The 27392-nt window shown below is 34.7% G+C and overlaps 1 long non-coding RNA gene across 2 annotated transcripts in view; it reads right to left on the bottom strand.

Moving 5' to 3' along the window:
• Positions 1–27392, bottom strand: part of LOC141583701 (uncharacterized) — a 312231-nt gene that overhangs the window by 181411 nt on the left and 103428 nt on the right. Inside the window, exon 3 of one of the 2 annotated variants that reach the window (XR_012516505.1) lies at positions 976–3174. The exons of the other annotated variant lie outside the window; for it this stretch is intronic. This is a non-coding gene — a long non-coding RNA (uncharacterized LOC141583701). Of the gene's footprint in view, positions 1–975; positions 3175–27392 lie in introns of those variants that run through there. 2 annotated transcript variants of the gene reach the window in all.

Genomic DNA, 27392 nt, shown 5'->3' with positions numbered 1-27392 from the left:
TTACTTTTGTAATAAAAAAACCAACCATATTAAATTTTGAGAAATTATTTGCAAAATACTCACCAGCAACAACAAAGAATTATTTTCTATTTGATGCTGCCTTATTCAAAAATTCTATAGCTACACTTTATTATCTATCACATGGAATATGAAATTCTGCCCTTGATATTCAGGGCCTTTCATAAGTGGCACTTATTCTACCACCCTGCCCACCATTGCCAATGAACATGCTCATCCCCCCTGTTCTTTCCATCTGCTGTTGTTGGTGGAAATAATTCAGTAAGCCCCTCCTTCCAATAACACAGATCATATTCGCTTTTGCTTCCAGAATTATTTGCATGCTGAACATTTCTTTTCCTTACCGCCACATCACCTAAATCTATCCATCCAGCTCAAACCCATATTTATTTTAAAATATTCACTGTCATTAATGTTAAATGACACTTAAAATAAGATTATACTGTTTGCTACTTAATTGAATCTTACTCTTCTGTGAATGTTATTCTTGAAGCCAAGCATAGAGATGTTTAAGTTTATTGAGGTAGAGATCATACTTTATAATTTTACTATTGTCTCTAAAGCACCTTAGAAGCAGTGGATACTACCACTCAAGAGGGCCTGGTTTGCCCTCGTTGACCACAGAAGGAAAGGAAGGCAAATACCAATGCAGGAACCTGTCAGAAAAAAAATCTGTCAAAGGAGAAATGTGCATATTCTACTTAAATTTATCCTAGCAACAGAACTTTTGCCTTATGAAAAAAAAATGGCATTATAAGGTAGCTAAGTTAAGATATTGTATGATCTATTATAGAATAACTAGAACAGAAGAGTTTAAATGTTCACATCACAAAGAAATGATAATGTTTGAGGTGATAGATAAGCTAAATACCCTGATTTCATCATTACACAATTCATATATGTATCAAAACATCACACTATACCCCATAAATGTATTAATTATGTGTCAGTTGAAAATGAAATAAAATAAATTTTTAATGCCACTATAATGAGAAAAAACATATGCACATAACATAAATGATTAGGGGCAGAGTTACATTTGGTCTAGTTAACGCCAACTTAGAAAGTTCAGGTATGATTGGAAGGGGAGGTAGAGCAAAAATGCAAGACTATAAAACAGAACATTTTAAATTATGCATAAAAAACTTAACTTGGCTCTTGAGAGGACTTCAGGTATTAATGGTCTCTTGATTCTCTTGCTGAGTCTGGTCAGGTTGATGGAGATAATAAGCAATTATGTTTTATATCCATGTTGTCTTACTTATAATAAAACTTGTTGTATTCCTATATATAGTAAAGGAACCATGAGTTAAGGAAAGGTATTATAGAAGCTCACGCTTGTGGTGCCTGTAGGAGTAGGCCAGCTTTTGAACTTTTAAGACTGTTTGCCTTATTCATCCCATAACACTCAGGAAGTCTGGGCTTGCCTAGAAATGGAAGTAGGGCAGGCAGTCAACACCTGAGTTCCTTAAGGCTCAGTTGAATATTTGGATTGAATCACTATCTTCCTTTTGGTCTCAGTCTTCTGTGTTTACTCATGCTTCCTCATTCTCTCTCTTCCTCTACAGCTATGTTCCTATTACTCTACCTATAATTGGATTAAAGAAACAAAAACCCTATGAAATCTACCAAAAAAAAAAAAAACATATTCTATAGAAGGCAAAGCAAAAAGAAAAAAAAATCTACATCTTAAGTAAGATTCTGTGCCAGAGCTATCTTTTATAGGTAATTTAGTCCCTATATATCATCCAGTGTTCCAGCACGTGGTAAAATGAAGTTGTTATTGATATACTCAATAAATAAAGACTCCTATATTTACTTTTTGATTGCTAAAATTCTGTTGGTATCATTTTCTGCCAGAAAAGAAAAATAAAGACTAACCATATTTCAATAATGAATATCTTCATGTATCTTCTACCTCAGAAACTATGACACATGGTATATTTATATCAGGGCAACTATATGATTATAGTGGTGTCTACAAAGCATGTGCAAGTCGTTCTTGGAGATTTTTTTAGCAATTAAAAGGCATAACACCAGCAATATGAAAATAATCTCTACTGCATTTGAACTATCTTGAGGGTAGAGCTACGTGCTCAATGATTAAAATAAGAATTGTCTTTTTTAATCAATCACGTAGAAGAGAATGTGTTAATCATTACAAAGAACATGAAAAAGACAAAAAAAAATAAACAAAAAACTTAGAATGATATGAGTAGCCAAGTTATCACAGTTTTCCGGGGTCTTTCCCAGATCAAGCATTGCAAGTATCACAACCTGAGAGCCCCCTAAGACCTGGACAACTGAAATAGTTGGTCACTGAGGCAGCTGATTGGTTTAAGTGGTAATTAAGATGAGTCTAACTATGGTCAAAACTGAAAAGTCATTTAAACCTCAGACTTTAGTGTCAGGTCTAAAACCAGAATATATTTGCATGATCTGGTATAACTCTTATTATAAACTAAGAGTGTTCAGACATTTAATTATACCTAAGCCCCAACAAAAGGAGTTGATACTTAGATTTTCTCACACAAATTATCTCAGAATTCCAACTTCACTACATGCAATGCAAAGTTTAACCCTTACTCTTTTTGTTAAAGAAAAAAAAAATCTTTAAAGAAAGTTTAATTTTTAAGTCCTTGAGGAATCGCCACACTGTCTTCCACAATGGTTGAATTAATTTACATTCCCACCAACAGTGTAAAAGTGTTCCTATTTCTCCACATCCTCTCCAGCATCTGTTGTTTCCCGATTTTTTAATGATCGCCATTCTAACTGGTGTGAGATGGTATCTCAATGTGGTTTTGATTTGCATTTCTCTGATGACCAGTGATGATGAGCATTTTTTCATATGTTTGTTGGCCTCCTGTATGTCTTCTTTTGTAAAGTATCTGTTCATATCCTTTGCCCATTTTTGAATGGGCTTGTTTGTTTTTTTCTTGTAGATCTGCTTTAGTTCTTTGTAAATTCTGGATATCAGCCCCTTGTCAGATGGGTAGACTGCAAAAATTTTTTCCCATTCTGTTGGTTGCCGATTCACTCTACTGACTGTTTCTTTTGCCGTGCAGAAGCTGTGGGGACGGAAGGCAGCAAAGCACACTGCCATGTGTGTACCTATGCAACAATCTTGCATGTTCATCACATGTACCCCAAAACCTAAAATGCAATAAAAAAAGAAAAAAAAAAAAAGAAAGTTTAATTTTCCTTGACAGTTAATACTTTAATCTGATTTAAAGTATAAAAACTGATGAGTTATAATATTATGACTATAAATAAGTATTCATTGGATTCTTTCCTCAGAGGATCTCTTGGCACTATTTAAAGGAAAGTTATCTACTGCAAAAGGTTAATCAACTCAAACTCAACAAAAGGTCAGACTTTAATTGAAAGTCCAAATGTCAAAATCTGAGACAGGCTTTAAATAGAGCAAAACAAATTTAACATGTTGGATGCTAAAAATTCTCCCGTTTAAATTTGCATCCCCAAGTCCTTGCTAGGATGACAGTACATAGTTTGTTGGAATGACAGCAGACACTTGCTAAAATGACAGTACACATTTTGATGATAATTTCAGAGCATATATGAGAGAAATATTGGTCTATAGTTTAATTAAAAACCTTTTTCTGGTTTTAGTATCAGGGTAATGCTGGCCTCTAAAAAATAGGTTAGGAAGTGTTCTCTCCTCTTCTTTTTTTCTGTGGAGGAGTTTGTGTAGAACTGTTTTTTGTTGTTGTTGTTGTTGTTTGTTTGTTTTGTTTTGTTTTGTTTTTTAGACAGGGTCACATTCTTTGCCAAGGCTGGAGTGCAGCGGCATGATCTTGGCTCAGTGCAACCTCTGCCTTCTGGGATCAAGCAACCCTCCCACATACGACTCCAGAGTAGCTGGGACTATAGGTACGTGCTACCACCCTTGGTTTTCAACATATTGCCCAGGCAGGGCTCAAACTCCTGAGGACAAGTGACACATCTTCGTCAGCTTCCCAAAGAGCTCGGATGACAGGCATGAGCCACCGTGCCCAGCCTAGAACTGATATTTCTGCCTCAAGTGTTTGATATAATTTGCCAATAAAATTGTCTAGACATAGAGCTTCCATACCATTAGAATGTTTTCAATTATAAGTTTATTTAATTTAACAGATAATATATTCATGTCTATTTCTTCTCAAAGGCAGTTTTGCAGTTTGCATCTTCAAGGAAATTTTCAATTTTGTTAAAGTTGTAAAACTTACAGGCATGAAATTTTTAATAATATTCCCTCACTGTCCTTTTAATATCTGAAAGCTTTATACTGGTGTTTGTTTTCTTACTCTTGATATAAGTAAAAAACTTCCACATTTTTTTCTTGATAAGTCGGCCTTGATCAGTCATTTATATTGCTCTTTCCGAAGATCAGCTTTTATTTTTGTTGATTTTATTCACTGTTTTCCTGATTCCATCTTCATTTATTTCTGTTTTTGTATTATTTCCTTGCTCCTACTTACCCTAGGTTGTATTTGCTCTTTTTGTTTTTTTACAGTAGAAGTTTAAATCATTGATTTGAGACTCATACGCTTTCTGATATAAATATTTAATGCTATAGATTTCTCTTTAGGAACTACATTAGCTGTATCTCATAAATTTGGATTTGTTGCACTTTTGTTTTTATTTAAATAAAAATTTGTTTTGATTTTCCATGTAACTTTATTTTTGATCCAAGAATAGCTTCACAGTGTATTGTTTCATTTTTTAAGTATTAGTTGTATTATTGATTGCTAGTTCTAATTTCATTACAGTAAAAAAAAAAAAAAGTATGATTTGAATTCTAGTAAGTAAGAGGCGATTTTATCTATGGCCCAAAATAAAGCCTGTTTTGGTTAATATCCCATGTGCACTTTGAGAAGAATATATATCCTGCAGCTGTTGGATAGAGTTTTCTATAAATGTCAACTAGCTTAAGTTGGTTAACTGTATTCTTCAAGTCTTGTATATCCTTACTAGTTTTCTATCTACATGTTCTGTTAATTATTTATATTGGGATCCTGAAATCTGCTATTATAATTGTGGATTTTTTTTTCTTTCTCCTTTATCGATTACTGAGGTTATTTGCTTCATTCATTATGAAGTTATCTTATTAAAAGGCATAAACGTTTAGGATTGTACACAGGTTATCAGTAGTATATAAAGACTCGAAGAACACAATTAGCCAACATGATATAGCTGGCATTTATAGAATGAAGCTGCCCACTATTTGCTCTTCTAATCAACAATGTATCATGAGAGAAATACAAAAGATATTCAATGCCAACATTGATTATAATAGCCAAAAACGTGAGAACTACCAGACGTAGAGAAATAGACACATAAACCATGGTTTATTCATATGATGAATACTATGAAGTAGCTGAAATGAATACATCTTCGTGAGTCAATCTGATTAAATCTCAAAGACAAACTGTTGAATGTAAGAAGCAAGTTATAAAAGGATGCATGTAATATCATAGAACTCAGCTTTACATCTATCCAATTAATTTACCTTCTCTACAAAAAAGCAAAAAATGTAATCATATTAATTTAAAGATATTTTATCTAATCCAAGCAGTTCATTCTAATAAAAATACTACACGAAGTAGGATTATGAAGAAACAAATTCGATATAACAAATATATATTGAAAATTCTAACACAAACACAAGAAAAGTAAACACAGAGATACAATTAATAAGTCAATAATGGAGGTAAATTAGATTTATACTGAATACTAGATTAATCTACGAAAGTAGAAAAAGAGGAAAAAAGAAACAAGGAAGAGATGGCATAAATAAAGAATAATTCACAAAAGGCAAATTTTAAATCCTATCTTATTAAAAAAAATAGAGATAGTTTAAGCAACTCAATTTAAAAAACAGAGATTATAAGATTAGATTCAAAAAACACAAAAACCTTCGAGAAATAAACTTTATGAAAACATGGAATGTTTAAAAGTATGATTTTTAAAATACCAGTAAATGCTAATCAGAAGAAAGCAAGAATCCCATCTGAAAGACAAAGCAGAGCTCATACCAAGGAATATTACCAGGTTTAAGAAAGATATTACATTACATTAAAGGAGATGATTATGATTCACTAAGAGGATATAACAACCCTTAACGTATTTGTACCTAAGAGTAGAGCTTTGAGACACATAAAGCAAAACAAAAAAACAAAAAAAAAAAAACAAACAAAACAAAAAAAAAAAAACAAGACAGAATAAATAAAATAGAGAAATCCGCAACTATAATTGGAAACTTAAATAGTTCTCTCTAATCAATAAAGACAGGAAATAAAACATCAGTAAGGACGTAGGAGACCCAAAAGACTCTAAAACCAACTTAATTTAGGTGACATTTATAGAGCATTCTTGCCACTAAGAGCAAAGCACATGTTCTCTTTAGGTGCACATGGAACCCTGAACAAAACAGAACGTTTTCTCAGGTATAAAACAAATCTTAGCAAATGTAAAATATTGGAATTGTCAAATTTGTATTTCATGGTCACAAAAGAATCAAGCTATAAATTAATAACAGAAAGATATCTGAAAAAAATCAAATATGTGGAAATTAAAAATATATTTCTACATAACCAAGGGATAAAATGGGAAATCACAAGGAAAAGTAGAAAATGTTTAAGCATAATAAAAACACAGGGTACCAAAATATGCTTATACAGATAAGCAGGATTTAGAAGAAAATATATAGCATTACATATTCATATGAAAAAAGGTATTTCAAGTTAATTACCTGTATCTTTACATTAAACACTAGAAAATAAAAGCAAAAGTAACCCAAAGCAAGCATAAGAAAGGAAATAATAAAGATAAGAGTAGAAATCAATAAAGTTGCAAACCAAGAAACAATAGAGAAAATGAAGGAAACCAAAAGCGAATTGTTTGAAAAGATCAATGAAATTGATAACCCTTTAGGCAAGCTGATAAAGAAAAATAGAGAAGACACACAAATGATCAATATGAGGAAATGAATTAAGTACAGCTACATTCATCACAATGACTGAGCTGCTACAATGCAGTACTCAATGAAAAACGTCATTTATATAAAAACTGAAAAATGAAAAATTTAAATATTATTTTGTTAACATTGAACACAAATGTGGTAAAACTACAGAAAAGCATTGAAATGATGATCGTTGAAATCAGGACTTTGGCTTCCTTAGTAAAGACAGCACGTGTAATTAGGGCGGGGCACACAAAGCCTTTCAAAGGTATTGGTAATGCTTTGTTTCTCAACTTGGATCACAGGGCCTCTAATATTTTTATTGTTATTAGTTAAGCCATAGGGGAAATAAAACACTCTATTTTCCAATTACTTAAACAATAAACCTGAATTATTTTTAACTCTAAAATTCCTTAACAGAAGCTAGCAGCTTTCAGGGAAATTGCCAAAAATATCCACAATAGCAAGGATAAGTCTAGCAGAACTTTTTGTCATCTCTAGCCATACCATAAGCTCTTGCTCTTTGTAGTCTAACAAAATAGCATGGATTTTACAAGATGCTTTCTTTTCTTGGGGAGAGAGCTAACACATAGCAACTAAATGTACAGCTGAAATAACCTGTAATGTTGAACTCCCTAAGCTGAGTATCAGTGCTGGCAATATTCTTTATTAGAATCTCTTCTTATAAGTGGACATTTTAATTTTCCCCCAACCCACCCCACTCTTCCAATGAGGAAAAACAAACCAAGATAAATAAAATCAAACAGTTCAATGGTAAAGATCAAACCTTAATTTTTTTATTAGCCATAAAACTCCATGAATCAAAAAGGAAATGTTGAAATGTTCAATATGGTTTGCTTTTTATAACTATTTGCTTTTCAAGAGAATCTGAGGATATTCAGCTTGTTCATTTCCCCACAACTATAAAAGTGTATCCTACTAAAGAGGCTGATCACTAAATTTAAGAAAGGAAAGATTCTAGATAAATCTGTTTATCAAAAGTTATTCCTTCAGCAAAAAAGAAACAGAGATGTTGTTCAGAGCTGCCCTGAGCCTTCTAAGAATAGACATGTCAGCAACTAGGAAAGGGTTATGCAGAAGGCAAAAATTGTAAGACATCAAAATTTCTATTCTGTTAACAAATATGTATTTGAAAGCATCAACATGATAATATAGAAATAGCAATAGTAAACGTGGTCAAAATCAATGACATCTTGTTGGAGCCCAATTTTGTTTGTAAATGCGGAAAGATACAGATAATAACATCACTGGCACAGGATTCCCTAAATCACATTGTTACTAATTCTATACCAACAAGGACATGAAATCTTCCAAACCACAAACATAGGCAATGTAGCAACTCTGGATATTCCAACTTTTCAGCTGCCATTAGCAGTTTATAAACTTTCCTTAACAACGCATGTCTTGGGGAATTTTATGGGCAGGGAAGAAATGGAAGAGGTTGTATCAATGATTTATGTGTAAGTCAACTAGAAACCACTACCGAAATGCTTCCACTTTTGTTGTAAATCTTCATTACCATATTTAATTGAATAGGCCATGGTCTCATCAAAATTCAAACCCATTTACTCTATTTTGACACTTAAAAATGTCTGATTAATAGAGCCAGTGGGTTTCACATCTATTACATCTTTTGTTTTTACATAATTTATGTCAAGGAAAATATCCACACGGTTTGTGCCCAATTGTCTCCCTTCACCAACCTATGATCGTTTATGGAGATATTCTCCAAAATTCATTACAAGATCCAGGAGATCATTAATAGGCTGTCCCTGCTGGGCTGGAAAGATGATCAGCAGGAGAGAGGGCAACACTGATGTCTCGCTCATTGGTCAAGCTGCTTCTGCTCAAAGTTCAGAAAGAAAAGTAACATGTTGTGGTAATCACCAGTGTGATACAGTCACGAGCAATCATTTAAAGAAACAAACTCAAAAACAAACTTAAAAAAAAGTACCTCAAAGACTAAATAAATCAAAGGCAAGAATAACAGAAACCAAAGAGAAAAAAAAAAAAAAAAAAACCTTTTATGATGTTACTGTAAAAAACAAATCAAGCATGTTTTTACTAATTTTAAAAACTGTCAGTTCCTTCTTAGTGAAAACATGAGTCCATATGGCATATCGGGTCTGCTAGATCATGAGGATATGATCCCATATATGAATTCATTTAAAGGTGATTTTAAAAGGGACAATGTTAATCAATTTAACCATTTACTTTTAAAATATCACTTGTCATTATAACTGGCTGCCATTTTTTGACATCCACACAAAACCAGGACATCAACAAATTGGACTGACGTTATCTTCCACTCTCATTTATTTATACCTTGGTTTATTTGGTGTGGAGGCATTGTTTAAAAAATAATTAAGCTGTCTTAAAATAAAGCACATTTAAAACAAAATAAATATAGTCATATCTAGAACCTAGCAAAAGGATCATAGCCCAGCACTCTACTCAAGCAACTGAATCCTACCGGGAGCCTCCAGCAACCAGGCAGAATCACAAATAAAGATGAAGTCACCACAGAATCTTCTGAAAGGTTATGTTTCTCTTTTACTGCATATTAAATTGACTAGTTGGCTCCGTATCTCCACATGAAACAAGTGGGTTCATAGTGGCAAAGTTGATAACATTTTGAAATCCTTTCTGAAGAAAACTTAAATGCCAGCTCTAGCACACACAATCTAAAGTACTCCAGAACAAATGACTATTCATATTGATCCCCTCTCTGTGTCCCCTACATTGCTCTGTGTAGCTCAGCAATGTCCTAATTGCAAAGACGAAGTTTCCATTTTCCTCAAAGCAATCTCAAAGGACTCCATAGCATACAATTCTACAGTTAAAATCTACAGATTGATCACTGGGAAAACAGCTAGATCTCTTTCCCTCCCCTGAAAAAACTAGGCCCCAGGGAGGGCAACCCTTCACATATCTTTGTAGCTGCCAAATAGTAAGAGATTAGATGTGATATTATATCCATTATGCTTTGGAAGATAATTTTAATTATGTATTATCCATTATTGTGCATATTCTTAAACATTAAAGTGGAAAAATACACTAAACTCCATCATGACTATTCCATGAAAAAAATAAAAAGAATGAGAGTGTGCTCTGCAGATCCACGGCCCATATTTCTCCAGATTCCGGGCACACATGGTACACAGCTGTTGCCTAAATCTGGCCTTTGGGGGCCAAGATGAAAGAAAACACAATTAGAGGTGAAATAAGCAGGTGTTTCCCTTTGTTTGTTTGCTCTCATAATCTGAGTGGGAAGAACAAGACAACTTTCTGTATGGCAAAGTACACAGAAGAATTCAAACTTTTCATCTAATTTGTTTCTTAATGGCAAAGTGACAGTGTTCTTTCCGGAAATAAATTTACTGTCATGGCCGTGGAGTACAAGAATACAAAAGAAATGTCTTTGTTGGTCTGAGCTAAAATTAAAATACATTTATGACACTAAATCCTACTCTGCCCCACTCCTTAAATATTAAATAAACATTAATGCAGAACTTACTCCAGCTCACCTTTTATTATAGATAACTGTAATTTCCTCATCTCCCCTATCAGAAATAAACTCCTTGAGGTCAGGAATGATATTATTCATTTGTGTTCCAAATGCAAATCTTGCATAAATATTTATGAAATTATTTGCATCCAGCCAACACACCAAAATATCTGTAGAATGAATCAGTTCTGAGTCCCTGAGGGAAATGCTATGAGAACAAGATCTCTTTTGGAATTATGATATTTGAGACAAGTGTAGTCTATTCACACAGGTAACAGATTTTGCTTGCTGGCAGTAATTTAGTGCAAGGAAACAAGGTGGACAATTCAAGGAAAATCCTCATGTTTCCACAGCAGAGACATAACAGAATGAAGATCGATCTCTCTCTCTCTCTCTCTCTCTCTCTCTCTCTCCCCCCAACATCATCCCATGTGTATATTCCTACTGGATTGTTCTTTTTTTTTTTTGAGACGGAGTTTCGCTCTTGTTACCCAGGCTGGAGTGCAATGGCGCGATCTCGGCTCACCACAACCTCTGCCTCCTGGGTTCAAGCAATTCTCCTGCCTCAGCCTTCTGAGTAGCTGGGATTACAGGCACGCGCCACCATGCCCAGCTAATGTTTTGTATATTTAGTAGAGACGGGGCTTCACCATGTTGACCAGGATGGTCACAATCTTTTGACCTCGTGATCCACCCGCCTTGGCCTCCCAAAGTGCTGGGATTACAGGCTTGAGCCACCGCACCCGGCTGTATTGTTTTTATACTGGTTATATAATTTTAAAACATTCGTTATCCTCATGAACACATCAAATGATCTCGAACTGATATTATATATATTTTATTGATATATAAATATGTATTTCATATATATAAATATGTATTTCATATATTAATATATATTAATGAATATATTAATGAATAATTAATATATATAATATAATTTCATATATATTAATATATATATTTCATAATATATTAATCTGTGAGTTGATTCTAGCCTAAAAGCTATCAGTATGATGTTGGCCGTAATGTCTCTGAGAAAGTTTTAGGCAGAAGGAGTTGTGTGGGGGAAAAAAAAAAAATCCTGTGCCTAAATTTTAAAGAGGCAGCCAGTGTTGAATTAAGCACATGCAAGCAAGGGCATTAAAATATGTTTAAATGGATTTTATGGGTTACATATATAAATACACATGTATGTAATGCATTGAACTAGTCATCATTAGAAGAATAATAACAGTCATTTACTCTCTAACTCTCATATTTTTAATAATGACATAAAACCTTCCATGCATAATCACTCTTGCACAAAAAAAAAATTCTTAGTTTTTTTTGAAAAAAAAGTGAAGTTTTTTTTTTCTTTTTAAATTATTAGTGATCTTCTGTCACTAAGGTCCTCTAAAGTTTTGGTGTGGCCCAGGGGACAGATCCTTTAACCAGCATGGTGACAGTACCAAAGTAAGAAAATTCCAAGGAGTAAACAAACTTTTAGAAGCAAAGTTGGGAATAATAAAAATAATCCCCACCTCATTTCCACATTCAAGATTTTTATTTCAATTATTTTGTAATTTCTAGGGTTTATTTTATAAAGAATGATATCATTACTTTGAGAAAACTCTACTAGGTAAAAACTATGAAAAAATGGGCTTTAAATAAGTGTAAAAGAAGGTTAAAAAATATTTCTCAGAATTAGAAATAAAACGGTTTTCTTCTTCATAGGATTTAATATCTCCATACACAGTAAAAATGATAATTTTATAAGTCATGTTTTAACATAGCAAACAGCTGCATTTATAAATTCAAAAAAGTTTTTAAACCTAAATAAGTCCTTAGAATAAAAGTTTTATACAGAGTGTATCAAAATTTTTAAAATATATGTTTCTCCCTGTATTTCTCAAGTTGACTGCTGTTCCACACATCTGATCCTAAATCTTGTCACAATATCTTCTGAACTTACAAAGCTCAAAATCAGAAGATACCTCTGATTTGTATTACCAGCACCTTAATTTCAGAGTGTGATTTTCAACAGCCTCGTATCATCCCGAGCATAGGGAAAGTATTCTCTGTCATTCTGCCTATCAGGAAGTGACTGGATCCATCTAAGAGCCAATACACTTATATCTAACCCTAGAAAGCATCTCTCTTCTAAAATTTGAAGAAAAAGAAGGGAAGATTACATTTAACTACGTTTATATTTGAATCACTGCACAGTTATCCTAGAAATGCTAATTTACTAATTTTCAAATTAAAAGATGACTGCCATGAAGTTTTATCTTGAGTAAAGTTCAGAATTATTTTTACTAAGTAGCTTCAGTAGGGTGGTGGCTTGGATAAATTAAGTCGATGCAGATCTCCCTTTTGTTACACTTAATCTACTATGTCTTTCCCCATTGGGTAATTGTAGGTTTGCTATTAGAGGTGCAAAGCTCTTAATCTTCCTCAGTATGATAACTACAGCCACACAGTCCTGAGGACAATCGTGAAAAGAGGCAGAAAGCAGTAGCACATGCTGTTCATTCATCGGTGCTGATAGTGCTTGTGACATGGGGCATTGTTCTGATTTACTTGAACAAATCTTCAGAGCTTTAAGTGATTTCAACAGAGACTTTAATCTCTTGCTGCAATTAGTGCTCTCCACAGACTTGACATATTATCTAATCATTACATCTCTGGCCTTAACAAATCTCACTGCCCTTTTACTAATTTGATTTAAAAAAAAAAAAAAAAAAAAAAAAAGGCCTTCTTGTTTCCAGAGCTGGTGGTTTTTACCTCTAAAATATATTCTGATAACATTAAAATACATATAAAATGCCCACTTATAGCTCACAATATATAGGACAGAAATCCTTTGAAAGTTCTCAAAATTCTACACTCTCAACAGTTCTTGAATTTTCTCGATGTTAAGAGAAATGCATACAAGCAAGGGTAAAAGGTCAAAAGTGGTTTTCTATTTTATATTTCAGTTTTCGCACTGGCTTTGAATACCACAATTATTTTGTGAAAAACTATCCACTCATCTCCACAAAAAACCATGCAGACATTTTCTCTGGTTCCTATCTTTCTATAGCTACTGCCTTTTTCCAAAACATTTTCTTATAAAACTAATTAAACTCAGAATACAAAAGAAGAACAAAAGACACATATCAAACTCATTGCCTCTCATTTTATTTTTGCCAACAAAGAAAGGAGAGAAGAGGAAATACGTGGACATAAAACGTAATTGACTCAATTTTTTTATCAGCGGCTATAAAGGTCCATAAAGGGATATGGTTAAAGTATTTGCTAGGAGATAGTCTGGACTTAACAGTGGATTGTCATAAGCCCAGATAAACAATTCAACGTTGAGTTTCATGCTTTTTCTCTAACATGCCTTTATTCATGTTCTTTTTTCTACTTTGAATGCTCTTTCTTCCTCACTCTGAAAATTCTACTAAGCCTTCAGGGCCATTTCAAATGCATTCATCAGTGAAGCCATATCCCAAAATACCAAGGCTAAACTATTTCTTCCTCAGTGTTCCAAAAGGTACTTTATATTTTACATTATAATTTATAATCCAAACTCCTTATATATCTCCCCTCCACGACCACCAGGGTTAAGAAATACCCAGTATTACGTAGAGTAGACACACATTTATAGCAAACTGAATTGCCAATAAGCTTATAAGATCTCTTACACAGAATCAATGAGAAGTCAAATGGCAAAGCTAAACTCAGTTTATCCTTTTTTTTCTCATCCCTGTGATTACCTGGAGACATATATCTTTTCAATGAAATATTGCGCAGCCATTAAAAATATGTTTACCAAAAGCTAGGGAATTTTTCTGATATACTGTTAGGTGAAAAAAGCAGAAAGTTAAATTGTATAGAATTTTGATTTCAACTATGTATGAAATATACACATTGAGAAAAGACTGGAAGAAAATACCAAAGTAAATAGCCTTCAAGATCTTTAAATGATCAAATATATTTAACTCCTCTTTCAAATTCCTAACTTGGAAGTAAGTGGGTGGCACTGACACCCCAAGCAGAATCCCCACTAACAATTCCCAAAACATAGGGTGGCAGAGACTGCAGACGGAAGTGAAGCAACGGTCACTGTGGATTCTGCCCGCAGCTCTAGGCAGAGACACCTGTCCCCGCACACAGAAGAATGGGCCATGATACTCATCCCGGCCCACTCTTAGAAAAGCCCAAAGTGAGCAAGAGAAGCTCCTAGGCTGCAAAGTTTGAGAAGGCGCCCATTCTTAGGTTTCTGCAGTCCTGCTAGGCTTGCCTCACACTAGTCGGCCTCACACTCTAACCAAATAGAGAGTATCTACCTATTTGGTTACATTAAAAAATAAAATAGAAACAACCTTCTAAAAAGATGCCCATTATCACATGGGTGAGATTCTTGCCAAGAGGCTGCTGCCTACTCTTTCTCTACATCATTAAAAGCAGTTAGTCCCCTAATCTAGTTGGTAAAATTTAAAGTTTTACTTTTCTTTCTCTCTTAAATTATATAAATTCCAATACTGTACCAATATACACTTCCTCCACCGCAAACACAACCATCATTAACAAAATGAACAATAGGGAATTAAAGGGGAAAAAAAGCAGCCATATGAGAGAATTTTTTAGTTTGAAAGATATTGGCCAGTCTAAAAGAATTAAAGCAAATACGTTTTTATGAAGCATATTTGCAGCAAAAATGAGACATTATTAAATATGATGTTAGTATTCTTATGCAAATTTAAAAACACTGTATCTATAAAGAAAAAATAACAGAAACAGATGTCAAAACATACTATAAATTTATAATAATTAAAAAGTATGATACTAGCACCAAAATAAACATACACTAGAAATGAACACATTAAAAATCTCAGAAACAACTCTATGTATATTAAGAAATAATTGATTTGACCACACTGATATTTAAAAATTTGCGTATAACTTTAATCTCATTGCAAACAAAGTTAAAAGGTAATCAAATGTAAACAAAGCTAAATAGAAATAGGAAAACAACTTTTAACATGAGAAAGAGAAAGTAAATATTCTTACACATAAAGAGCTACTTTAAAAAGAGAAATAGAGCAATATCTCAAAAGATAATTCAACTCAATGAAAGCATATTGATCATTGCATTAGTTTGCAAGTGCTGCCTTAGCAGAATACCACAGGCAAGGTGGCTTACACAACAGAACTTTATTTTCTCACAATTCTGGAAGCTAAAAGTCCAAGATCAAGATGTTGGCAGAGTTGGTTTCTTTTGAGGCCTCTTTGATTTGAGAATGGCTCCCTGTATCTTTGCATGGTTCTTCCTCTGTATCCAAATCTCCTCTTCTTCTAAGAATGCCAGTCATATTGAATTAGGACCCATATTTTCATAACTAAATTTAACTTAATTGCCTGTTTAACAATCTCCTCTTCCAGTAGAGTCACATTCTGAGGTACTGAGGGCTAGAGGGTTAGGACTTAACATAAGAATTGGCTGGGGGAGGATACAATAGCCCCCCAAAGCACCTAACATTTGCCATTTTTCTAGGCACATCAATATACAAAGTAGATGACAAATCTTTGCCTTATACAGCTGACATTCTAGCAGAGATGTCCATGAGAGATAAACAATAAACAAGGATATGAACAGACACTTTACAAAAGAAGACATACATGAGGCCAACAAACATATGAAAAAATGCTTATCATCACTGGTCATTAGAGAAATGCAAATCAAAACCACATTGAGATACCATCTCACTCCAGTTAGAATGGCAATCCTTAAAAAATCTGGAGACAACAGATGCTGGAGAGGATGTGGAGAAATTTGAACACTTTTACACTGTTGGTAGGAGTGTAAATTAGTTCAACCATTGTGGAAGACAGTGTGGCAATTCCTCAAGGACCTAGAAATAGAAATTCCATTTGACTCAGCAATCCCATTACTGGGTATATATACAAAGGATTATAAATCATTCTACTATAAGAACACATGCACACGAATGTTCACTGCAGCACTGTTTACAATAGCAAAGACCTGGAACCAACCCAAATGCCCATCAATGATAGACTGGACAGGGAAAATGTGGCACATATACACCATGGAATATTATGCAGCCATCAAAAATGATGAGTTTGTGTCCTTTGTAGGGACACGGATGAACCTGGAAGCCATCATTCTCAGCAAACTGACACAGGAACAGAAAATCAAACACCGCATGTTCTTACTCATAGGCGGATGTTGAACAATGGGAACACATGGATACAGGGAGAGGAGCACTACACACTGGGGTCTGTTGGAGGGAAATAGGGGAGGGACAGTGGGGGTGGGGAGTTGGGGGGAATGGCATGGGGAGAAATGCCAGATATAGGTGAGCGGGAGGAAGGCAGCAAATCACACTGCCACGTGTGTACCTATGCAACAATCTTGCATGTTCTTCACATGTACCCCAAAACCTAAAATGCAATTAAAAAAAAAGAAAAAGAAAAAGAAAAAATAAACAGCAAACATAATAAATTATATAATATGTTAGACAGTAAGAAGTACTACAGAATAAAACTAAAAACAATGTAGTTTAAGAAGAAATGCATAGTGAAGAGTGTAATTTTAAAATAGGATAGTGAGGATAGGCCTCATCAAGTAGAACACATTTGATCGAAGATAGGCACAAGAAATGATTCGGAAATTATACATACTCAAAAGAATTAGAAATAAACAATAAACATGAAATTAGCTCAACTCCAACAAAGCATCATTTATCATCTAGTAAATTGACAAAAACATTTTCAAAATAACACCAAATGCTGGCCAAGGTAATGAATTAAGGGTTAACGGAAGTATACATTTGTACAACCACAAAAGAGTAGGGAAAATAAAAGAGAAAGTCTATGGAGAAAAAGTTCCCTACATTGTATCATGATCAAAGATGAATATAAGATGAGTCAACAATCTAAATATGAAAGGCAAACACAAAAATAAATAAAACAAAGATTATAACAAAAGAACATTTTTAAGAAACATCTACATGACCTAATGATAGACAAATATTTCTTAAAGAGATTCCAAAAACACAAATCATACATTTAAAAAAAAAAAGGATGAATTTGATTCTGTTCAACAAAGAACACCACAGACAACAACAATGACTAGGAGAAAATAATTGTAACATCTGAAACCAATAATAGATTACTCTCTCAGGATATATGGAAAATATTTATACATCAAGAAGAAAAATATTATGTAGAAGCTTAAGCTTATGTTAAAACAAAAGCAAAAAGAGAAGAAAAATAAAGGAAGCCTATGAATAACAAACAATTCCCTGAAAAGAAAGCCTGAACGGCTCATAAATAAATGAAAAGATGCTGAAACTTACAAATAAGCAGAGAAATGCTAATGCTAATAACAAGAAAGATACTAATTCATATGATTGGACTTAGAACTAACTGTCAAAAGAGGAAAATACTAAGTGTTGGCAAAGCTATTATAAACAGAACCCTCACACACTAGAGAGAAGTGTCACCCAAATATAATCTGGTAGTATTTAGGTTTAACTGCCCTATTCCCCAACAATTCATGTTTGCAGATGAATTCCTGCTCATAGAGTTCCATGAAGGGACAAATGACATGGCTGTTCACTGCAGGTACATTAAATAGCAGCTAAATGGAGCCTGAGTGTCCACTAACAGGGAAATGAAAAAACAAAATGTGGTGGAGATATAAAATAAAATACTATCCAGCAGCTAGAACTAGGTGGTCTACAGTTAACTACAACAAACTAGATATACATACAGTGACATGGACAGATGCCAGAGGCATTGTTATGAGTTGAAAAATTAAGAAATATACATATTGGACAATATTATCTATGTAAATCAAAAACATACACACACACAATGTAACTAGAACTATACAAGGATACACATATATTTGAAGACATATGTCAAACATGGTATCAGGATGGATGTCTATCAAGAGTAGGCAATGGAGGTGGCAGCACTTCCATAAAAGATGGAAAAGAAAATATGAAATAAAACAAAGAGGGAAAAAAACAAAGAAGGTAAAGCGTGAATTGATCATAATAATATGTTAAGAACTGAGAAGTATTATAAATTCAGGTCTCTCTACCTAAGAGCCACAAAAGAGAGGGAAGATGAAAACTATCCCATATAAATTATTGAAATTAGTGCAATGCCAATTAGGAGTCCAATTTTTGAAGCTGAATCGGGTTTAAAATTTAATTTAGAAGCATAAATAGGTAAGAAGAAGCATTAAAACCTTCTACAAAAAGAGGAGAGAAGATTTACACTTCCAGTCATTAACAAAAACAGAAGTTTACAATAATTAACAAAGGATAGTATGAGTGTCAGAAGAAAATACAGTCAGGGAAACGAAGTTCAGAAATGTACCAAAGATTGTATTAGATTCAGGGTTTGGAGGAGTTAGCCTTTCTTCAGTCTCAGAGCAAGTCCTTTATCTATGCTCTTAAAGCATACTCTCCCATCTCATCCATTGATTGGAAAGATGTCCACAATATACTAAATCAACAGTGAGTTGCCTATCAACTCAGGTAAATAATTTTACTTATTTTTATGATCATTCTAAATAAAAAAGAACCTAGAAGAAACCTCAAATTTTATCTAATCCAATAATTCTTAAATGGTTGTCATCAAAGCACTTCCACTTGGCTTAAATATTTATTCCTTTACAATCTCACAAAGTCTAAAGGAATGGCAGTCAGAAAGTGAGGCTGTCCATTTTGGCTATCCAGTGTGGAATCCTCCACACCCTCTGATATGATTTGGATTTGTGTCCCCACCCAAATCTCATGTTGAATTGCAATACCCAGTGTTGGAGGAGGGACCTGGTGGGAGGTGACTGGATCATAGGAGCGGACCTCCCCCTTGCTGTTCTCATGATGGTGAGTGAGTTCTCACAAGATCTGGTTGTTTAACAGTGTGTAGCACCTCCTCCTTTACCCTCTTCCTCCTTCCCCTGCCATGTAAGACATGCTGCTTCCCCTTCACCTTCCACTAGGATTGTAAATTTCCTGAGGCCTCCCCAGCCAGGCTTCCTGTATAACCTGCAGAATTGTGAGTCAATTAAACTTCTTTTCCTTATAAATTGCCCAGTAGTTCTTTATAGCAATGTCAGAACAGACACCCTTCCCACCCATTTTCCCAGTACTCTGAGTGCCCTCTATTTACAGGTGTTTTTCATCTATTTGTACTGGAAGACTCCCTCTGCCCTATCCCAATCCCCCCTCCCCCCGCCCCGCACCAAAAGTCTCTGACTCATCTTTAACATTTGCAGGTACTTGGGGAGGTTTTCAGAAAGAAGTAACTTCCAAGGTGAGAACTGAAGGAGAATGAATAGGACTTAACCCTATGAAGGAAGTGACATGGGGGAAAAGCCAAAAGTTCCAGATGACTTGACAGCAATTTGAACAAGTAGACACAAGAGGACTTAATGACTGACTAGGAGGCACATTGAAATGGAGGAGGAAAGCACGATGCTCTTTCCTGAACTGGGTACCTGAGAGGACAGGAATAGGATTAACCAAATTAGAAAACATGACAAAGCAGAATAAGATCCGCAGTTTGAAATAAATCAAGGAAAATAGTTTGTCCATTGGAAATATAGTGCTTTGATGCTAGTAAGATTCAAGTTAGATGTGCGGATCAGGACCCACAGCAGCCAAGCTTGGAGAAGTGAGAATGGAAGATGTAACCAACAGCCTGGCTGTAGAGAGAGAAGGGCAGAGCTGGAGTGACAGAACACTGGGAAAACTCATTTCAGCCAACTGGGAGATTGAATGAAAAAAACAGAGACAAGAAAAAAATGGAAGTGTAACATAAGAAGAACATCTGTACATTTCAGTATGAAAGAACCCAACTAGGAAACAAGAAAACAAAACGGATGTAAAAACTAAAACCATGTAAATGTGTGAGAAAGAAATAATTTTAAACAATTTAGGTTGTAGTTTAATCGTAAAACTAAAAAGTAAAAAATATTTTCTTAAAAATATACATTGTAATTTTGGATAAATTAATATTTTTAGAATACTAATTCAATGTATTAATAGACTATCATCACCTACCTCTATGTTAATGTTCAGTTACACATTAAAAATATATATTACCTTTTAATACAGTCAACATTAATAAAGTACATTTTAAAATTTTAGAATAATTTTCCTTTCACTAAAAACAAAATATAGTTATAGAAAACACTCATTTAATATTTACTGTATATGAACCAAGAGTAAAATAAGCGAAAAAGAAAAAAAAATTATCCAGTGTTCTCTGTAAATATTCCTGACGGCCTTGGCTACCCTTGATCTTTTGAATGAACAGCTTTTCTACATTTGGAAAATTCTCATCTCAAGGATTCACTTTCCCAGTATAAAAGTCAGAACACAAAATGCAGTCTGCTTAGCATTCAGGCAGGTGGGTTAGTTTCAAATGTGCCTGTAGAAAACTTGGAATCATATATCAGCAACAGGAGGTAACAGGCTGTGTGTGGAAGTTCCTCCTCACCTGCATTCCACGTGTGGGTGGTGGCAGAGGTGCCTGGTATTCAATTGCAATAGCAGTGGGGGATGATTTTACCCTATCTGATCATTTAAGTTCTCAGTACAAACGACTTTGGTGATGCAGCCTGGGTGGCATTAGTTTCTTCTGAAGCACCATAGGATGACAGTAGCAAATGACAGTTTCCTCATCAGGTTACATGTGGAACATAGTTTAGATTTTTTTTTTCTGATTCTCTATGCATCCTAATATTTTTGTGCTAACATCATTTTTCAGAACTTCCCTAATCAATCAGAACTGGCTCCTGACTGCTGCTGATGCATCTGCCAAAAAAAGGAATCTGGTACCTAGTACCTGAAGGTGCCTAGTTATGAAACTGCTAACCAAATTACCCCTGTGGTCACTGGGAAGATATGACCATTGGAGGCAATGCCTTGAGGGATCTAGTGACCATGGCCATAGAAGAGTATGAAGAACGTGAAGGGCACAAAGAGTATGAGTTCTGTAAGGAACTGTCTGCTACTTACTCTACCGGACAGCTTAAATGAAGACAAGTTCGAAGTCCTAAATTCTCACCTCAAGGCAAAGACTTAAAAGCACAGAATTTGTATAACAGTGGAATAAAAAGTTATTTGCAGCTATAACAAGGCCAAAGTAGCTAAAAATATTTTTTTCTTGCTGATTCCTTATCTTAATCAGAAAATATTGACTTTATACCCTCACCAAGTTTTTTCAGTGAAAGGTAGAATAATAGTTGGAAAATATGCTCTCAAACATTAGAATGGAAATGTATAGGAGGTTTGAAATAACATAAATTATTCCAATATCTAAATCTGCTGAGGAGCCCTTGCCAAAAGCAGCCCATTCCCTCCTGATTTGTGGGGTTGTTTTTAATTTGCTTGAAGAGCAAGGTCTTTCAAGATTTTTCTAAAGCAACTATTTTTAAGGAAAAGACAATTCCCCTCAAACCCCTTAAGATTGCCACTGGATCTATAACCAGAATCAAAGTGTAGCATTCCATAGAGAACCAGTTACAAAATTCAACCCAACAGAAAGACTTAATCATAAAAAAAAACTGCAAGGGTGATTTTTATATATATACTTTAAGTTCTGGGGTACATGTGCAGAACGTTCAGGTTTGTTAGATAGGTATATACGTGCCATGGCAGTTTTCTGCATCTGTCTCTCCCCTTCATCTACATTAGGTATTTCTCCTAACGCTATCCCCCTTCCCCATCCCCCACTCCCTGCTACCCCTCCCTTATGCCCCACACCTCAGTGAGAAGCTTTAAATGCCCACATGGATTAACAGAAACTTTGAAGTAAGATGACAAGAGGATTAGACATGAAGTGTATGGAAAAAGAGGCACAAGGATAGACCTCCCAGAAAGGGCCAAAAACGTGAAAATATTTGTGTCTCATATGATGATCACCAGCATGCCACCTCTACTCAAGAGGCTCCCAACAAAAATGAAAGAAAAGAGTCAATTTCCTTTCCCAGATAACCCAGTACTTGCTTAATAAATTTATTAATAAAATAGCCATGATGTCAAGGGTGGAGGTTTGCAATGTTTTGTCAATACATATTTTGTCTCACCTGGAGGATCTCATTGCAGAGAAACAAACTTGGAAGCAACAGAAACTGACAGTGAACTTCCAAGAGGGTACCAATCCCAGAGGACCAATCAGCATTTAATTTCACTGAATTTTTCCCATCATGGAAGGCCAGTAATTTATCCTTACAAAAGAGACACTTTTTCTAGGTTTGGATTTGCTTTCCCTGTTTGCCACTCTTCTGCCATAAACTACCATCTGAGTACTTACTAAATGTGTCATTGACTGTCATGATACCACACATACTGCTTTTAACAAACAACTAATTTTAAAGTAAAATAAGGAAGAATAATTCTTACTGTTTATGGAATTCATTGGCCTTAACAGGTACCTCATTACGAAATGCAACTGTCCATTAAAAACGGTGAATTAGTTGATTGAAGACACACTTATCATTCTGTTCAAAAGACAATAATGTAATACCTTGTGAGGTTGTAATGCAGTCCTAATAGATGAAGAATATGCTCTGAACCAGCCATCCATGTATGTCCCATATTTTCCATAGCCAGAATAAATAGTTCCTGGAGCCAAATGGTGGAAGTCACATCTAACTTTTACAAATAATGACTTACTTGCAAAATATTTATGTCCCATTACTATTCTGGTCTCTTCTATTTTAGATATTCTCATTACCCAAGAGAATGCTTTCATTCAGGGATGCAATAATCAGTTCAATTAAAAACCTAAAGAACAAAACAATACTCAGTCTGCTATCTGGCTATTTACGACTCCTAATACCACTGGATGAATAGATTCTTTAGAAAACACAGGGATGGGTTGTAATGTGTTTGGCTGGAGTGATTGTTCCTAATTTTCAATGAAAAATAGGAATGCCTTTTCACAACTGGGACAAGGAAGAGAATGAACAGAACTCCTGGAGTTCCCCTGGAGTGCCTCCTGGCACTACCCTACCCAGGGCTACAGAAGAGTAGGATGATGGAATCCAGGGAACACAACAAAAGCTCAGGTTCCTCAGAAACAAAGGTTTCTATCCCGTCACATAAACAAATAAGACCAGATGAGGTGCTGGATTAAAGAAAAGAAGCCATGAAACAAATGCATAATAAGAAAGGAAATAGAATCATAGTAACTATGGACTCATAACTAGTTGAAGAAGCAAGAGCTGTAGTATCTCCCCATATTTTCTTCCTTGCTTTGTTGTAAATGTATTTATAAATTCTAATTTATTTGCTCCCTCCAGTTCCACTATTATTTTTGTCTGGGATGTTTTGATACTGGCTAATTTCACATTTTGGTCCACAAGTTATAAAATGTCAAATCAGGATTACAATAAAACTAGAAAAGAAATGGATATCACTCAGAGAGGCTAGACTTACAGTCAAATGAATTGATTTAGGACAGGTTGGGTTGTCCCTTTTGAGGGTATTGTAATCATGTATTTATTTCCTTTTTCTAAATCCTTTACGTTCCGGGATACATGTGCAGAATGTGCAGGTTTGTTACATAGGTATACACATACTATAGTGGTTTACTGCACCCATCAACCCATCATCTACATTAGGTATTTCTCCTAATGCTATCCCTCCTATAACTTCCCCACCCCCTGACAGGCTCTGGTGTGTGATGTTCCCCTCCCTATGTCCATGTGTTTTCATTGTTCAACTCCCATTTATGAGGGAGAACATACGGTGTTTGGTTTTCTGTTCCTGTGTTAATTTGCTGAGAATAATGGTTTCCAGCTTCATCCATGTCCCTGCAAAGGACATGAATTCATCCCTTTTTATGACTGCATAGTATTCCATTGTGCATAGTGCCACATTTTCTTTATCCAGTCTATCATTGATGGGCATTTGGGCTGGTTCCAAGTCTTTGCTATTGTGAACAGTGCTGCAATAAATATATGTGTGCATGTGTCTTTATAATACAATGATTTCTAATCCTTTGGGTATATACCCAGTCATGTGATTACTGGGTCAAAAGGTATTTCTGGTCCTAAATCCTTGAGGAATCACCACACTGTCTTCCACAATGGTTGAACTAATTTACATTCCCAACAACAGTGTAAAGGTGTTTCTCCACATCTCCAGCATCTGTTGCTTCCTGACTTTTTAATGATCGTCATTCTAACTAGCATGAGATGGTGTGTTATTGTGGTTTTGATTTGCATTTCTCTAATGACCAGTAATGATGAACATTTTTTCATATGTGTGTTTGGTTGTATGTCTTCTTTTGAGAAGTGTCTGTTCATATTCTTTGCCCACTTTTTTATGGGTTTTCTTTTCTTGTAAATATGTTTAACTTCTTGGTAGATTCTGGATATTAGCTGTTTGTCAAATGGATAGATTGCAAAGATTTTCTCCCATTCTGTAGGTTGCCTGTTCACTCTGATGATAGCTTCTTTTGCTGTGCAGGAGCTCTTAAGTTTAATTAGATCCCGTTTATCAATTTTGGCTTTTGTTGCCATTGCTTTTGGTGTTTTAGTCATGAAGTATTTGCTAATCCCTATGTCCTGAATGGTATTGCCTAGGTTTTCTTCTAGTGATTTTATGATTTTAGGTCTTTTATTTAAGTCTATAATTCATCTCGAGTTAATTTTTGTATAAAGTGTAAGGAAGGGGTCCAGTTTCACTTTTCTGCATATGGCTAGCCAGTTTTGCCAACACCATTTATCAAATAGGGAATCCTTTCCCCATTGCTTGTTTTTGTAAGGTTTGTCAAAGATCAAATGGTTGTAGATGTGTGGTGCTGTTTCTGAGGCCTCTGTTCTGTTCCATTGGTCTATATATCTGTTTTGGTACCAGTGCCATGCTCTTTTGGTTACTGTAGCCTTGTAGTATAGTTTGAAGTCAGGTAGCATGACGCCTCCAGCTTTGTTCTTTTTGCTTAGGATTGTCTTGCCTATATGGGCTCTTTTTTGGTTCTATATGGAATTTAAAGAAGTTTTTTCTAATTCTGTGAAGAAAGTCAATGGTAATTTGATGGGGATAGCATTGAATCTTTAAATTACTTTGGGCAGTACTGATTTTCACAATATTGATTGTTTGATATTTGTATTGCATTAAGAAAGAGCATTTTATGTCTTTTAAAAGTTTGAATATGGAATATGAGTGTTTATTGATATTGGGTAGCCAAATAACCAGAAGGGGCATATTATATTTTGGTTTTGGTTGGCACTAGTGGCAGGAATGGCCATTTCTTATTGATTTTGAGGTTCTGTTTCTAAATCAGAAATGGCATTGGTAGGGAATAACAACTAGCAACAATTGCATCTAGGGTTACACAGGGATAGTAGCAACAGTGACAGTGTTCTCATTGGGCAAGTTATGCAACATGATTTCAGATAATCCTATCAGATACCTAATAACATTTACAGTTAATTTCTTTATTGCTTAATTCAGCCAAAGTCAGCTTCTGTGGATTTCAAATGAAAAAAAAAAAAAAAAAAAAAAAAAAACACTGATTCATTTATTTAAGGTCCTAGAAGGAAACAGGATATAGTTAGCGGTCTTTGAGGAGACTTTTATAAAGGTCTATATAAGGAGTCAAAGAGAATCAACAAGGGATGGTACAGTACCCTGAGACTAGCAATAAGAAATCCCCTAAGCCTTAAGAAGCAAGTGGACAGCGTGGATATCAAAACCCAATAAGAGCAGCTATAGGAAAGGATCACCTGGTTGGAGCTGTGGTCTTCAGTAAAGGATCACAGCCAGCCCATGGTAAGTTGTAGTGAGGAAGGAAGGTAAGTAAACATGCCAATCTCACTACTTCCCCACCCTCTGATCTCTTGTCTTTGTATCGCATTGGCCAAACCTAAACAAAATCCAGAGGGTAAGACATCCCATTGATGTAATCCATAAAGTCAGCCTCTGGGAAACAGAAAAGGCTGAAAATGAGTAGATATTAAATTTGGAGGGAAAACCAGAAAATATCTAGCACACTCTGGCAAACACACCCTCTCACTAGACATTTTAGTTTATTTTCAGGTTTACATGGTAATGGTTATTGGGATGAAGATAATGAGATTTATCAAATTATTTGATAATGCCACAAAGATACAAAATTTCTTAGGTAAGAGGAAGAAAATGGTCTGAAAGAGTAAGCAAGAGTATTTAGGACTGACGAATACTTTGGGTTTCCCACTCCTGTTTTGCCCTATGTATCTATTGAATGTCCTCCCAGTCCAGTAAACTAAGCCTATAGCCTTTTAGTTTTAAGCATAAAAGTGCAAGAATTTCAAAATCAAGTTTGTTTTACTAAAATCTGTAGGTATTCAAGCAAAAGAAAAAAACTTTAAATCATCCTTTTAAAAATCTATTTTTATCTTTATCTTTCACATCCAATCTATCAGAAAGTCTTGATATCTCAACCTCCAAAATATATCTCACATTCATACAATTTTTCCCATATTTACAACTACTATAATCTAAACTATTATCATTGCTCACATAATCTTTTCAATGAGAAGAAAGTCAAACTGCTTCTTCACATTTCAGCAATTCTATACATTATTCCCCTGACTGATTTTCCTAATAGCAATTACCATTACCCAAAATCATATTGCTCATTTACTGTTGACTTCTCACTGTCTGTCTCCCAAATAAGATGTTAAGTTCCATGAGAATTGAGAGCTAACTGTTTTATTTACAGATATTCTCCAGATCAGGGCCAGTGCCTGTCAAACAGTAGATGCTGAATAAATATGTGCCAAACAAATAAATAAATGAATCCTAAAGTATTCTTCAATATTGGGATTACTAGTACTCACTATACTGTACTTCAACCAATTTTTGTACTGTTGTT

The sequence above is a fragment of the Saimiri boliviensis genome, chromosome 1 (assembly GCF_048565385.1).
Source record: "Saimiri boliviensis isolate mSaiBol1 chromosome 1, mSaiBol1.pri, whole genome shotgun sequence".
NCBI lineage: Eukaryota > Metazoa > Chordata > Mammalia > Primates > Cebidae > Saimiri > Saimiri boliviensis.
This window is presented reverse-complemented; position numbering and strand designations above follow the sequence as displayed.